At 53.4% G+C, this 16,644-nt stretch overlaps 1 long non-coding RNA gene across 1 annotated transcript in view; it reads right to left on the bottom strand.

Moving 5' to 3' along the window:
• The window catches only part of LOC122230590, a 48,164-nt gene that overhangs the window by 22,329 nt on the left and 9,191 nt on the right, over positions 1-16,644 (bottom strand). Inside the window, exon 3 of the long non-coding RNA XR_006207583.1 lies at positions 3,677-3,803. This is a non-coding gene — a long non-coding RNA (uncharacterized LOC122230590). The remainder of the gene's footprint in view (positions 1-3,676; positions 3,804-16,644) is intronic.

The following is a 16,644-nucleotide window of genomic DNA, read 5'->3' as shown; positions in this document are numbered from 1 at the left end:
GAGGAAATTGAGTCTTGGGAGGTTAGGAGACCGTCTGGGTAATGCAGTGAGATCAGTCGGGCCTACATTCTGAACTGCCATATGGCGGCTTCTATCATTAACACATAAGCTTACCAAGTCCAACTTTCAATCCAAAAAAGTATCTGGAACTATAGAAATCTTCTGTTGATGAAGCTGAATATGTTTCCAAATAACGCAGGGCAGGGAGAGGGATGTAGACGTTAAACTGTGTATTCTGACCCAGTAGGTCTGGGGGAACCCGAGGAAGTGCTTTTCTATCAAGCTCCCAGGTCGTCTGAGCCTATGGGTCCTCACATCTCACTGGGTGATTCTGGTTCTAGTGGTCACTAAGCCACTTTTTCCACACCCCAGCGGGCTCATCTTGTTATATACACTAATCCTAAAGTTTTGTGTTTGAACTTAGGGACAATAGGGGCTCTACAAGCTTTAGAAGACGGCATATGTCCTCACACACACAACAGACGCCAGAGTTCACAGCAAACTGTGAATTAAATTCCTCCGCACCTCTGTGGTTCACTGTTTTAATATAAGATTGCTGGGATGACTCAGGCACTGACTGTTCTGGGCCTCGGTCAGGTGACAGCTGATTTACAGGAAGAATGCTGTGTCTTGAGAGAGTCACATGGTTTGCTCATCGGCGACGTAGCTCCTGCTGTGAGCCAGACCCTGGACACTCACAACAGGGAAGGCCAGGATGAATGCACCTTGTGGCCAGGAGCTTGGAGTGTTTCTGGAAATGCCTTTGGTGGACCAGGTGCACGAAGCTGGGAAGATCAGGCTGCCCAGGTGTTTGCCCTAGAGCCAAAGTCAGGGGTCACCAGCAGAAGCCCTCTCCCAGGGCAGGGAGGGGAAGTTTATGGGAGGGAAGGAGCCGCCAGGGGAAAACAACAGTGGAAGCGCCAGGGCAAGGGAGGAACAGGTGCCGAAGAGCCAGCTGGCCCTCTCATCCCCTCCTCCTTCCTGCCGGGCTGGTTCACCTTGCCCTGGCCCTATAATGGGGCCACACCAGCCTGACTACATGCCAGCCGCCAGTGACAAAGTCTGTGTCTCTTGGCTCCAATTCTTGAGAGGTAAGAGCTGATTGATTCATTTCGTGCCGTGGGCGGATGGTTTCTTTAGAACTGGCCAAGGCAGTCCAGAGCAGGAAACCTGCCCACGGCGGTCCACCCCTTTGCCTGCCAGTTTCACAGCCCATTTTCCGATGCAACACTTCTAAAGGATCTTCCATTTACCATGATCTAAAGGCACAAATGCACAAACACGTACACCCTTGCCACTTGCCAATGAGGGACACCCAAAGCCACGGCCAACTGGGTACAGCTGGGGGTGATACCGCTCCCCGCTGTTCTCAGAGTCCAGCATTTCCAGTAATATCTTCACTCTCTGGGCCCCCAAACAGTCAAGCCCAGTGTTACCTCCCCACAGTTGTATAACCTAAGGACTCCGGCAGTAGATTTCCCTTTCGCTAATATGCCTTACACACAGTAATGAAATACAAACAGAGCAAGTTCAAAAACACTTCCCATTTGGAAAGGGGTGAGGCAGATCTGCCTCAAGGACAGCACCTTACACCGTCCCTCAGTCCACAGCAAATTTCATGATGTCACACAATGGCACAGGCCCTCCTCATCTAGTTGCCGCTGAAAGGCAGGATTCTCGTGAACAACCAGGAACGTGATAGGCCCAGAGAGTCCCACGAGCGTCATTTGTTGACCGGCCTCCGTGGCACGGGAGTGAGGCCTTTGGTCAGCACACCTGGCTTCCAGGTGGGCAGGGACCACATCCTTGTCATCATGATATTCCTCACAGTGCTTACTAAGACAGGCTCTCTGCCCACACGAGCTTTGGCTCGTTGTAAAACTATCTTTCAGGGTTGAGACGGTGCAGAATCTCAATGCTTGGTGTTCAGGATGGAGAGGAGAAGAAAGGAGAATGGCTGGGGTGTGAGCCGGTTGCTGTTGGCGGGCAGACAGACGCCTGGACTGATGAAATGTCAAGGAAGGAGGCTGGCGTGGGATGGAGAGCAGGTGGCGGCCTCGAGCTGCTTTTGCACTCCGAGGGGCCACGTGAGGCAGAAGCGACGAAGCTTTGTTCTGCTCTTTATACCCATGTCCTTGGTCCCGTCCACTTCAGAGCCAGCAGATGGCTGCCTCTCCCACCCAGCTCAGGTAGGTTGATAACGGCTGCCAGGCAGGAGCCCGGCCGGGGCGAGGGTACGGAGGCAAGCTGCTGACTCAAGGGAGGGATACTCACTAGGCCACGGGCCTAGAATTTAAGTTTGTGCCACTGTTCAGCATAATCCTAGTATTTTTCACCGAGTGTTTCCCGCATCCGAGCAACAGCCTATGTGCTTTTCAGGTACGTGCCATCTCGTGTCATCTTATGCCAACCCCGTGAAGAACACACAGCAGTGGCCCCATTTCCTTTCCAGGTGGGTCTCGTGGACCTAAGTGGATTCCTTGAGGTCACGTGCAGTAGACCCAGTCCGTGCCTGCCCGCTAGGCAAACAACAACTCGCACGTGCCTCCACGGCAATGGCCAGTCCCCGTGTCACTGTGGGGGACCCTTGCCCTCAGACTGCCAGGGTCCACTTTGTCCACCTGCAGGAATGCCTTTGGTGCCTGGGAATTGAGGTCTTCTGGGGGGACGCTGAAGCTGGGGCTGCTGGGTGCAGGAGTATAAATGTTCTGCTGTGTTGCCTCCGATAGAGAACCCTGAGAGATGACCTACGCTGATCCCAGAGCTCCCAGAACCAGCCAAGCGGGAGCCCTCCTCCGTGGGCTGTCGTTTGCTGCCTCACGTGTCACCCCTGCCTGCTCCCGCTTCCCTTCCCTCCTGGCTCTTCCTGGGAGCATTTCCCAACGAAACACTTGCATGTAAAGTCTCATCTGGAGGTCTCCTTCTGGAGAACCAGACCTTGGACATCACTTGGCTGTAAGTGCCAAAGCCTCAGTTCAAATTCAGGTCCAACGATCTACCGTGTAAACTGCCTCAAAAAGAGCACCACCCTGAGGGGCTCCTGGGTGGCTCTGTCAGTTAAGCATCCGACTTTTGATTTTGGCTCAGGTCATGATCTCACAGCTCATGAGTTCGAGCCCCATGTTGGGCTCTGCACTGACAGCACAGAGCCTGCTTGGGATTTTCTGTCCGCCTCTCTCTCTGCCCTGCTCACTCTCTCCCTCCCTCTCTCAAAAATAAATAAAGAAACTGAAAACAAAGAAAGAGAGAGAGAGTGTCACCCTGCCAGAAACAATGACAACAACGTAACAGTAAACTTCCAAATAGAAAGACGGAAGACCTGAACTAGAACTCTCACCAGTGCCGGTCGCGGACAGCCTCTGCCTGTGGGCCACGTGGAGCTTTAACGCTCCCCCCCACCCCCCATGCTTCCTCCTCCCTCGACAGGCCCAGCATAATTACGGAGGAGACAGGGATTCCAGTTTGGGAAGCGAGGAAGGCTTTCCCAAGCCCGCTAATTTTTTTGTTCTTTCTTTCAAACCTCTCTGCAAAGAGTAGAAGTTAATTGATTGTCCTACAGCTCGGTGTGTTCCATTGTTCTCTTTTCCACAGCCAAATGAGTGTGCAGATTTGATGCGTGTGAAGTAACATCTTCTGTAGCTCCTCCCACTCGCAGAAAGAAGGGAAAGACACTCACCATGGCACTTGTAGTTCACACATTCTTCCACTCAAGTGGCAGGGAAGCAAAACGCCTCAAGCTGGGGGTGGAGGTCGGAGCGGGGAGCAGAGTGCTTTCCCTGTCTCGCCATATTTGGGAAATCATCCTAGAGTAGGGAAAACAAGATGCCATCATCGTGAATATAATCTCACATAGAGAGAAAGGAAAGTGTCTTGTGACTGTCATGAAACCCCACCTATCCAGAGTCTCCTGGAAATGCTGAGGTCCGTGGATCTCAGGAACGCTCTCACTTAACCCTTCCCCGGCCCTCCAACTCTCTCCCAGCACGGGCTTCACTTCCTCCCCGCCGCACCCCCCACACCCAGCCAGAGAACTTCTGTGGAAGAGTTTCGAGGTGACTCCTGAATGAGATGCTCTAGGGATTACGCGAGGTGACAGGAGATCCAGGATTGGCTGAAGTAAGAGTCTAGAACATTCCTTACTTTAATTGCGGGAAATTCTACCTGTAGAGCTAAAGCCAGGGGCTAGGTTCCCCTTTGCTCACGCCGACTCAGAAGCCAAGCACCTTTCAGAGGGACAATGGCTTCCTTCAAGAGCAGTTGTCACTACGGGTTTGCCTCCCTGGTGGAAGTTTGCACCAGGAGCAACACAAGTAAACTTGAATCAGTCATACCCCTTATCTGGCCTTGCCTACACACACTGAGTATTTTGTCTGCTGTTTCCCAGACATTTCTGGTTCACCTCCCTCCATGAATATGATGGGATTGCATGCCTGGGCCCCCGTAGTTGCTTGAGGACATGACCAACTCTAGCCAATAAGCTGTAATGAAGTGGCATTTAATTGCCAAGGCGAGGTCCTCCAGAAGCCTCTTTTCCCTGTGGCGTGAGACCAGCAGTGCTCAAGATAGCAATGCTTCCATCAGCCTTTGCTCTCTGAATGACTATGAGCAGACCCTTCCACATCCATGATGACCCACAGTGGACATGTGAACAAGCAGGAAATTAATCTCTGTTGCTTTAAGATACTGAGATCGGGGTTGTGCAGCATCACCCAGCCTATCCTGACTTGATACACACCTGATATTATCTGTTGTTTGGCAATTGATGTAATTTTTCTAAGGGATGTAGGTAAATTATGACTAAATATATCGTATTAGGAAAATATCCTTAGGGAAAAAAAGTGTCTATCAATGAATGGTACAAAAGAACAAAAGAAGGGCAAAAACCGATGTCAGAGTATATTAAAAGATAAAAGCAGGGGATAGAATTTGCCATGTGGATGAGTTTCACCAAGGATCCGGCCGGCTCCAGAGGTGCCCCTATTGGGAGTATGAATCAGGAGGATTTGGGCGATAAAAACAGCAACCCAGGTTATATGCCCCTGACGCCAGAAGCCCATTGGAGGAAAGAACAGTGTAAAATTGTTACCAAAAGGGCTGCAGCTCCTCCTTGGCTGCTACCAGCAGGGGCCAATCAGTCAATGTCACCCAGAAAACCAGCACAGCGAGAAGAGAAAGACGTTGTTACACAATAGTCATTCTCCCTCTGTAAGTTACGAATAAAAATGCAAATTATGTCCTGGTTAGTGCCGCGTTCAGTTTAAAATACTCCCTTTCCCAGACTCCCTTGCAACTAGAGGGTGGTCAGGAGACCAATTCTAGCCAGTACTGGGTGGAGCTTCCAGGAGGATTCTGCTCCCCTAAAGGCACAGACCCAGTACCTTGTGCCTTTCCCGGGAGCGACGCCTTTCCCGGGAGCGACGCCTTTCCCGGAAGCGACGCCTTTCCCGGAAGCGACGCCTTTCCCGGAAGCGATGCCTGGCGGCGCTGCCTCCGTCCTGTGAGCATAAGGGTGAGCGCCACGGGCCCAGGAGAGTGGAGATGAGCCAAGCCTGGGCTCCTGACCCAGCCCTGCGAACCGCCACATCAGCCCTGCGCCATCTCCTGACACCTCAGCCCTGCACGGCCACCTGACACCTCGCGCTGGGTGACAAAGCGAACTTCGCTGGCTTAGGCCCCCCTTGGCGGGTTCCGGCTGCGCACAGCTGGACCTACCCCCACCGGCCCCACCCGGGAAAGTGCAGCTCCCGGCCAGGGCCTGACCCACAAAAGGGTCTGGCTTGGCCAGCAGAGCGTTTTAAGTGGTGATGTTTTAAATGTGGGGAACCGCATTCCAATTTCAGATTTCTGGCTTCTTTTGAGGAGCTCTAGGGTATGAGAAGATTGGGCATCCCTCCGTGGCGGTGCTGCCCTCTCTGCTCCTGGGGCTCCCTCTGACTACGGCGGGGGTCCCCCGAGGTGGCCCTGCTCATGCAGACGCTCAACCCGTCCCTGAGCTGCTCCAGCCACTGTTTTGCTTGCTTGGCCCCCGCAGCCGTGAGTCTGAAGCCCTCGTGGAGGAAGGGGCGCAGGCTTGGCAGTGGCCACTTCAAATCCCTGCTCTGAGCCAGTTATTCGGTGTCTCTGAGAGATAAACAGCTACCAGAAGGGGACTGTGGGTTTAGAGGGGACGGTGTAAAAGCACTTCGCGCGTTATCTGCTATTTCAAATAAATCCATAGAGCCCCTCAATAAATCTTAGTTCCTCTTCTCTCCTCTGTCCTTGAGTTCTCACGCCTCCTGTGACTGAATAGCTCAGGGGTATGCTTGCCCAGGCTTAAACACACCAACGTCCCGTCCAGAGGTGACACCCCCAATTTAGTGACCAAGTTCCGCCTCTGACTTCTGACTTTCAGGACGGTCCCGGGCAGAGCCTCCTTTACAAACATCAGAGTTGGATTCTGAAAAATTCCCTTCAGTGAAATGAACCTAATGTGACCAACAGGTCCTTTTTCTGGCCCCCCTTTCCAGCCTGGAACATTTGTCGAGGTCTCTTGTCCATCGTGGTCCCCTAGGGCTTAATGGTTTCTGTTGGCCCAGGGTCCAGGCAGCTCCACCCCATCCGTCAGGGATTCTGAGCCACAAAAGGGGTGCACCTCTTTCTCTGCCTTCCTCCCTAACGAGCTGGGTGAGGCTGAGGGTGGGAGTCAGGTTGAGGCGGGAGAGAAGGGGTGAGCAGAGGGAGGGTACAAAGAAACAGTGGCTGACAGAGGGGCACAGTTACCACATCAAGGGGGGATGTTCTGAGGGGCCCAGTCTCTCCCCCCCCCCCCCCGGGTTCTTTGACTCCCCCCCCCCCACCATATCTGTGACACATCTGTGCCTTCATAGCATCCAGCCCAATCCCCAGCATAACACCACCACCTGGCCTCCCCGCCTCTCCTCTGACTCGCCAAGCCACGGGTACCACCCCCAGATCAGGTGCCTTCTGGACCTGACCATCCTCTCTCCTGACTGTACTTCTATTTCTCCCCCGGCGTGGGGCGGGGTGGGAGGGGCACCTCCTGTTCTCTCTTGCAGGCCATCAGTCCCTCGCCCCCACCTATGCCTCCCAAATAACATCTTTCCCCACAGAAACCTTCTCCCCACAGCTACAAAGACACTATTTGCACCTTTAAATGGGGTCACATGGGAAGTTTTCACGCTTGCCGTATCAGAGAATTCAGTTTACGGTTGGCCTTGGGAACCTGCACACCTCCACCTGAGGGTCCCCCTGATTGCTGGGCCCTAACTGCCTGGAGGGGTGAATGTGTGTCTCAGAGGCTACGTCTGACTCCAGAACCAGCAGGACCAAAATCTCAGGATCTCGGGCCCTTCACCAGTCCCCAACTGGGACTTGGAGGAGGCGCAGTTCCTCCTAGAGGGCAGAAGGCCGGCCCACTTCTCTGAATCCCAGGGACAGAGGGGACCACTACGGGCTCTGGTGAGCTTTCACAAGCAAGAAGGGCAGGCATAGCCTTCCTCACCCAGGCAGCAGCCCGTGGAGGGCTGGGCAACTTAGAGACCTCACCGAAGGTGTTGGTAAGTTACTGACTAGCCAGGAGCCCCAACAAATCCCTTGATTTGAATAATACATATCCAAGAATCCCTGTGGAGGCCCTCTTTTGCTAGAGCCAGAATTACAGATTTTCTTTGTGAAACCCCCACCTGTATAAGGAAAATAAATACATGGAATTGGTCATATTGATAATGAGCATGCCGATTGGGTTTTTCTGTGTGTTAAATATTTATATGCATTTTCTCAGACACAACTTAAAACTTCTTGACACTTCTCATAATCTCCCCAAACAAGAAGGGCCCCCACCCATCACACACCAACACTAATGCCCAGTGTGGTCCCCTGCCGCCTTCTTATCCGCTAGGCAGCCACAGGCAGGCATGCACTCCTTCAGTCAGTCACTGCATATCTACTAGGTTCTTACTCTGTATTTTCCAGAGTGTTGGAGGTATTTCCCAGGTATTGGAGGAAACCACCGCAAACAAGACCAACAGCAAAATCAGCCCATGGATCCTCTATGCCATGGGCCAAGAGGAATAAACCAACAAAAACTTCAAAGAGGGCTAACGAAGAAATACACAGGGGCGGGAGTTACGGGGGAAGGAGGGAGGAAGAGGGGTCTCTCTGACCTTGAAGCACATCTCTTCATAGGTGACTTTTCCTTCCTTCACTCCTTGATGCAGCAAACATTTATTAAGCACCTACTATGTGCAGGGCACTTGGCCCTGGGATACAGCAGTGACGGAAAGAGGCCAGAACGCCCGTCCTCATGGAGCTTACATTCCAGGGGGCGGAAACAGAACGAAAGGACTAAAATAGAAGATATGTCAGATGGGATAAGTATGGTGGGGACTCATCTCGAGGTGGCAGTTGAACAGGCCACAGGGAGGATGGGTGGGGGAAGATCCTTCCAGGGAGAGGGAACAGTGTCTGCCAGGGGGCTCTGGATAGAGCCCAGAGGGTACCGAGACAAGACCTAAGTGATGATAAGGAATCAGCCTCGCAGAGCCAGAGCGGAGGGCACCGGGCAGAGGGAACAGCAAGGACAGGCTGGGTGTGATCAAGGAGCAGAGTGGGTCTGACCAGCAAGAGCAGAGTGGCAGCTCTTGGGGGGCGGGGGGTCCTCCTGTATGGCAGGAAGAGGCCCAAGTTCACACCTTGGCGTCTTGGCTGATGCTGTGCCCCTGTAGGGATGCCGTTCCCACCCTCTTCTTAGAAAGTAGAAAACAAGCACCCACTGGTTCGGGCTCACTCCTGATGCTCTGCCCTCTCCTCTCGGGCAGAAAGATTTACTCCGTCTTCAGAGTTTCCTCGTTAGCTGAGCCTCAGTCACATTAAATGGCAGGCAGTCTAGTAGGAAAGACAGTATTTTAATAGTCTCGGCCATCGCTCAGTGCCTGGGCCGAGCTCAGCCGCTGCTTAGTAAATAAGATGACACCCCATTCCTCCTGACACCCCATTTCCTGTCGCACCGGTCCACAGCTCTGGCAACGCGCGCCTCTCGGCTGCCACCCTGTCCCTGTCACACAAGCGTGTCCCCATTCCTTCTGTCTCGAAGGAAGAGAGCCTCCCTGAAGCCTGCTTCCCTGTGGGTGTGGCCCATTCTCTCGTTCCCTCTGCAGCAGGCACTTTGGGGGGTTGTGAGGATGGCCTGTCTCCAGCCGGGCCCCTGCCGGTCAGCTGCGAGCCCCGCCCCCCATCCCCGTACCGCTCAGCAGCGCCCCCACCCCCATCTGGCTGGTGCCACTCTCATTGCTGTCTGAGAAATGTGTACCTGCCGGGCACAAATGCCCCCACGGCCTCTTGGTTCCCCCGGCCTGGCAGCTTCCTCACCTCCCCAGTGTCGACACATTAATGAACAGCCAGCTCTCAGTCTCTGGATTGAAAATATATTAATGAACAGCCAGCTCTCAGTCTTTGGATTTATTATATATAATATATAAAACATATATTACACATAAAATATGTATGTATTTATATATAATATAATTTTACATAATATATTTTATATAATATATTTCATATATAACGTATATCTTATATGTAATATATAAAATATACATATATTTATATTATATATGTGTGTATAGATATGTGCTGAGTGCTGGCTGTTTATTAACGTGTCTAGATATATGTATCCTCATTCCCTTGGTGACCTCATCTAATCCCACAGATTTAAATGCTATCTGTATGTAGCCCAGTGTGCTTTCCTTATATATGCGGCCACCACCAGACGTGGCCACTTGGAGGCTTATGGGTCAGGAAAAGCTAGATTATGATGCAGAACAAACAACTCCCGCTCCCACATCTCAGTGGCTTAACACTACCCAGTTGTGTTCTTGCTGGCGCTCCCTGCCCGCCACAGGTCAGCCGGGGCTCGGGAACCCCTGGCCGGTGGAGGCCCCCCATCCTGTGAGCAGCCCTGCCCACGCAGAGCCTCGGGGCGTGTCGTGGCAGGGACTGGAGCGTGGAGAGCCACGCACTTGCCGAACCCCCAACCTCTGGCATGTCTAGCTGGTGTCTTCTCTGTCATCAGCTTAAGCAGTTTTTAGAAAGAAAACATACAGAGACGCACACACGCGCGCAAATAGACGTCCACTCCATAAACTTCACACACGACAATCTGCTTCCACAAGCAACAGAGTTAATGTTTTCACAACCTTCCCCACCTAGGAAGGAGTTACAACCAAGTCTTGTGGGCAGTCAGGATTAGACCTTCAGCAAGTGAGGGTTTCCCAGTCGGGTACTGACAAATGTTTGGCAACCCACTTTCTCAGAAACCCCAAAGCCCTGATTTGAACCGTTTGCCAATCACCGCGGCGTAAATACCCCCGCTGTGGCTGATCTTCACCAAGATTCTCACCGCCAGCTCACAGAGTTACTGAGTATGTCCCCATTAGCTCCCATGGGCTGATAGGAGCCAGCTCTGGCACCGTCCCGGTTTTACACCAACACCGCTTGACCTGCTCTCCTGAAAGAGAATGAACGGGGAGAGGACATATATCCAGTCACTGTGACAACATTTTGTGTGCACTTGTTAAGACTGGTACTAGTTGGTATTTGGGTTCCACCGCTTTAACCAAAGACCCAAAATAACCTGTACACCCGTGTTCATAGCAGCATTATTCACAATCACGAAGAAGCGGAAACAACCCAAGTGTCCATCAGCAGACGGATGGGTGAATACAGTGTGGTGTAGACCCGCAATGGAACACCATTCACCCTCAAGAAGGAGTGAGGTCTGGTACGTGCTGCCACATGGGTGGGGCCCGACAACTGGGCTGAATGACAAGAGCCAGACGCAAAAGGACAACCATTGTACGATGCCACCTGCGTGCAGCCTCTGGAACAGTCAGATTCGTAGAGACGGAAAGTGACACAGTGGTGCTCAGGGGCTGTGTGGTGGGGGGGAATGAGGAGCTGGTGTTGAGCGGGTACGCAGTTTCCGTTTGGGATGATGCAAAGTTCTGGAAATCGACAGCGCTGATGGTTACACCACAATGGAACGTGCTTAGTGCCACTGACGTACGCACTTAAGAATGCTTGAAACGGTAAGTGTTATGTTATATGTATTTTACCACAATAAGAAACGTTTTCAAGAGCACTCAAAATAATAGAGGCTTGAACACCCTTTCTGTCGCTCACAAAAGGCTGGTGGTGGTCCAGGGCTGGCCCGGGGACTCCGGGCTGCTGGCCGAGTCCTTTTCCACCCGGGTACCACGCCGCCACCACATGGGCTGTCCCCCGTCACGGTCTGCACGGCTGCTTCCTTTCCCTCCACCCCACCGGCCTCGCCACCAGCAAGACGCGGGCACGTGGCAGCGGGAGCCGTGTCCCTTCCCCCCGGGACTCATGGCCTGGATATCTTCCATGCGACTCGGGAACCAGAAGGGATTTAGCTGCAGCAGAGGCTGGAAAGTGGTAGTCTTTCATCCAGACAGGTATGTGTCCGGCTGAAAATTCTCCTGGTCTGTACAAGGGGGAGAACGGATATTGGGTCACGGTTAGTGGTCCCTCTTCCGAAAGCCGTAGTGACCCTGTGGAGTAACCCACGTTACCCCACCTCAGCGAAGACGCGTCCGAGGCTCAGAGTGATTAACTCCCCCGGCCCCGAAACCCTGACAGATGCCGCCACGTCGGGCCCCCCGCAGCCTGTGCTCATTCCCTCCAAGAGGCGACGTTCCTCTGACGCCACCTGCAGAGCTGATGCGCGAGAGAACGATGGCTGGGGGTGCAGGAGGGGGAGCTGCACAGCATCACCTCTTACTGGACCTGAGCCCCCGGACTCAACCCCAGGGGCACTTGGGTGGTGGCTGAGAAGTGACTTTGAGCTGCTAAACGGCGGTACGTGTGGCGTGTGTTGGAGTCGCCTCCCGTGAGAATCGGGACGGGAGACGTGAGAATTATCGGGAGTTTTGCGACCACCACAAAATTAAGGTGTGTACGTTGACACTGAAATTATATGAAGAGCAAAGATGAGACTCAAATCTGCCACTTCCCACTATCTCACCGCATTTTACCATTTCTCTGTGCTCTTGGGGTTACTTCCGTGGATTGCTGTGTACACGGTGGAAAGACCGTCAGCCGGTGAGCGGCTGGCCGCCTCCCGCCGACTCTGTGTTCAGTAACGGCACTTTGGTAACTGGGTATCAGCCTTGGGGGGCGGGGGGCGGGCGGGATGTCTGCGGTACAGAAATCAGCCAAGGTTACAGATCAGAGCCTGTAGCCACTCACGAACACGTCACTGTATGTATGTGCAGAGGTGATGACCAGTGGGGTAACTGGGAGACAGCCAGCTGGGCCGGCTCTCTCCCTTCCCGGCTACGTTCTGGCGTCTCCTCAAAAAGGCCTGCAGAAGGAAGTTGCCTGACTGCATTTTTTTTACAGCCGTTCACATTCGCTTGAAGTTCAATTAGTTCTCGCCTCGCATAGTTGGATGCTCTGTTCTTACGCAGGAGCACATTAAGGATTAGCGTGTCTTCTTGGAAAACTGACCCCTTTATCATTATGTAAGGCCCTTCTTTATCCCCAGTAACTTTCCTCGCTTGGAATTCTGCTCTGAGTTAACGCGTAACTACTCCTGCTCTCTCGATATGGGTTAGCATGGCACATTTTTCTCCACCCATTTGCTCTTAACCGATATGTATCTTTATATCTAACGTGGGCTTCTTGTAGGCAACATACAGTTGGGTCTGGTCTGACCATCCCTGTCTTTTAATTGGGGCACTTAATTGTTTTTTAATGTTTATTTTTGAGACAGAGAGAAAGAGAGACAGAGCACAAGTGAGGGAGGGGCAGAGAGTGAGGGGGACAGAATCCGAAGCAGGCTCCAGGCTCCGAGCTGTCAGCGCAGAGCCCGATGCAGGGCTCGAACTCACGAACCGTGAGATCACGACCTGAGCCGAAGTCAGACGCTTAACCGACCGAGCCACCCGGGAGCCCCTAATTGGGACATTTAGACGTTGACGTTCCAGGCGATTTTTTATATAGTTGGATTCATATCCATCAGACTCGCTACTGTTTTCTATTTGTTGCCCTTGTCCTTTATTCTTATTTCTGCCTTCCGCTCTTTTTTGGCCTTTTGTGGTTTTTTATTATTCCATTTCCCCTTCTTTGTTAGCATGCCAGCTACACTTGCTTTCTCGCCTTTTTTTAGTTGTCACCCTAGAGTTTGCAATATGCGCTTGCAACTGATCCCAGTCCACTTTCAAACAAGACTATACCACTGCACAAGTGCCGTGGGGACGTCATGATCCACTCCTCGCCCCTTCTCTCACTGCCCGGCATTCACTTCACCTGCATACAAGCAGACATGGACGTTGTCAGACACCCTGTTGGTATTGTTTGGAGCAAACGTATCTGTCAGATCAATGAAAAAGAAGAGGCATAAAAGTTTTCATTTTCTTCCCATTACACACGTGTTACACAGTCCCAAGCTCCTCGCATACTCTGTTCTTCTTCTAGTCCGTGTTCTCCTCGCTTTTCGGTTTTCAAGGAATCTATTGATATGTCCTCCAGCCGGAAGCTTCTTTCCTTAGCTGTGCCCAGTCGACTCAGAAGCCCGTCAAAGCTTTCTCTGTTTCTGTCCGGGTTTGATCTCCATTGTTTTCCGTTTTCCGTTTTCTGCGTTGCTGTTGCTGTTGCTGTTGTTGTTCCTTGTTGGGATTTCCCTCCCCGCTTCCATCGTCTACCCGCTCTTGCGTGCTGCCTACTTTATCCTCTGGAGCCCTCGCATGTGAATTCCAACTGTTTTAAATTCCTGGCCTCATGACGCCAATATCCCCGTCGCGTCTGGTGTCACCGCTTGGTCTACTCCGCAAGTCGTGCTTCTGTCTCTTGCCGCACCTTGTGCTTTTTACTTCAAGCCAGAAGTGAGGTTCTGGGTGAGAGGAAGTGTGAATGGGCCTTTGGTGGTGTGCTGGCGAGGTGGGGGGAGGGGGGAGCCCCCGTCTTCCTGGGGGCGGGCTCGGTCTCCCCGTGAGCCAGCGCCTCTGGACCGTGCACTTCACAAGAGCTTCTCAGTTTTCGCACCCCCTCCCAACTTGGATGGAACGGATGGCTGGAGTGGGCCGGTGCTGGGGATTGACCTTCCCCCAAGTCACTTAGGCTCTGGTTCAGTAGCTTCCCCTGAGAACTGGTCTTGTTAAGAAAGGCAGAGTGCTCGGCACATTGAAAAATGGTCCTTTATCCCTCCCTGTGCCAGGAGCCTGATTTTCTCCCAGATATCTGTGGTGGGAGACCAGTGGAGCCACGGAGGTAAGTCTCACAATAGGAGCCACTGGAGGCGAGTATCGCCACAATACTGTGGGGACCCCCTTCGTGGGGTCCCCCTTCGTGGGGTTGTGTCCCCTGAGCTCCAGCAACTGGCCGGTTATAGTGGAAGTGGAGGCTTATCCCACCCACGCGCTGGCCCCCACCGTGCTTCCTCGTCCCTTCTCAGGGAAGCCAAGGCCACCATGCTCACCTGCCTCCCCAGTCTCAGGGGCGGTGATTTGCCCTGAGTCCTCCTCGCTTTCATGGATCCCAAAAGATCTGTGGATCTCGGTCTCCGTAGCTTGTCACTTGTCGGGATGAGATGGCAACTTCCAAGCTCCTTACGTGTGGAGCAGAAACCCTAAATCCCTGCAGATTTAGGGGTGGGATTTCTGGTAAGGTGTTCAGGGATCGACGGAGAAAAGTGATCCGGGCTGGGATCCACATCCCTACTATAGCTTTCTGGGGCGCCACTCGTGGCCGCCCGATCGCCCCGCGCCCTTCTGTTCTCACAAGCTGCGGTGTGACTAGCGGGTCCTCTTCCTCGCCAGAGGGCCGAGGCAGGCGCCAGGAGGCAGGTCTGATGGGCGGGGATGAGTGGCTCTCTGCCCTTTGAGGGGACAATGTCCATTTCCCTCGTGAGCCATGAATCACGTGATCGATCACGTGATGCCCCCTGCCCAGCTCTGGATTCATTATGTGACCTGCGGGCAGCGGGGGGCTGGAGGATCCGGAAGAGAAGACGGACAGCGGGCAGAGGCCGAAGGCAGGCCCGAGCGTGGCTCAGCCAGGCAGGCCGGTGCTGCTTCCCCAGGAATCCACGGTCACCAGGCCCAAGAGCTCGGCTTCTTGTCTCTTATCAAGACACACGCGCACAGGCGCCCACACGTCACCTTCAGAAGAGAGAAAACAAAAGCCGAAACACGCAGTGAAAGATGAGGGGTCTCCTGCCTCGCTGTGTTTTCTGTGCTAAAAACAAAAGCAGCAGGGAGAAAGCCCTACCTAGAATGCAAAGCTGAGTCCCCTCAGCCCCAACCACAGCTTCCTTCTCGGCAAGGACTGTGCTCACCGTCCAGAGACGTGTTCTGGTTCTGCGAAGGGCAAGGATGGGCTGGCAGTGTCCACATTTGGCCCCCATGGCTAGGCTTTTGTACCCTTGGCTGACTCGAGTGCCAAGTGTAGGCTGTGACCTTGGGCTAGGCAGATGCGAGACAGTTACGCCAGGGGCTGTGGGCCACCCTGTCCTTGCTCGTGTCTGCCACACGAACAGGAACATTCTGATGCCACGTGTGGGGCTGAAGTTCTCAGCGAGGCTCTGTTTGCGTCTTTAAATTTTTTTTTAATGTTTATTTATTTTTGGTAAACAGAGAACACCAGCGGGGGAGGGGGAGAGAGAGAGGGAGACACAGAATCCCAAGCAGGCTCCAGGCCCCGAGCTGTCAGCACAGAGCCCGACGCGGGGCTCGAACCCACCAACCGTGAGATCGTGACCTGAGCCGAAGTCGGACACTCGACCGACTGAGCCCCCCAAGCGCCCCCTCCAATTCCTTTTTATAAAATGGGGTTGAAGACTCCATGAGCTCACGGCATTGGAGCCCTGGGCAGACGTGTGTACCTTTGTCCCCTCACTTCCTGCCTCTCGTCCCCACCCCCCAGGAGGAGGCAGGACCGTCCTCTCCTTCCTTCTCTGCATCACACATTGTTCACCCCCTTTCTCTCACTTCCTCAGGGTCCCGGTTCCCGTCAGCACTGTTGGCAGAGGGGACCCTTTTCAAAGCACCTGTTCAGCTTCCAAACTTCCAGAATCAAGGTCTCTGAAAGAACAATGGCCACCCCTGCCTTGGCCACTGCCCACGCCCGCACTTAAATTCTCAGTGGCGTCCCAGAGCCTCCCGGACGCATTAGCTTCCCTTTGCCGCTGTACGGATGACCACGATTTAGTAGCTGAAAACAACAGAAATTCACTATCTTCTAGTTCTGGAGTTCAGAAGTCCAAAACGGGTCTCTCCGAATCAAGATCACAAGGCTTATGCCCCTGTCCAGAGGCACAAGTGGAGGGTCTGTCTCCTGGCATTGCCCGGCCCGTGGCCCCCTCCCATCTTCAAAGTCAGCAGCGTCTGGCCGAGGGCTCTGTGCCACCGTGTCCCCGTGACTTTGACTCTCCCGTGTCCCTCTTCCGCCTTTCGAGCCCCTCGTGATTACATCGGGCCCGCCTGATAATCCGGGCGACTCTCCCCACTTTAAGGTCAGCTGATTAGCGACCTACTTCCCTCTTGCCGTGGGCACAGCGTGTTCACGGGGTTCGGGAATTAAGGCACCGACGTCACCAGAGGAGCCATTATTCCGTCCATCACGCAG

The sequence above is a fragment of the Panthera tigris genome, chromosome C2 (assembly GCF_018350195.1).
Source record: "Panthera tigris isolate Pti1 chromosome C2, P.tigris_Pti1_mat1.1, whole genome shotgun sequence".
NCBI classification, from domain to species: domain Eukaryota; kingdom Metazoa; phylum Chordata; class Mammalia; order Carnivora; family Felidae; genus Panthera; species Panthera tigris.
Note: the sequence above shows the minus strand (reverse complement) of the source record. Positions and strands in the feature narration are given on the sequence as shown.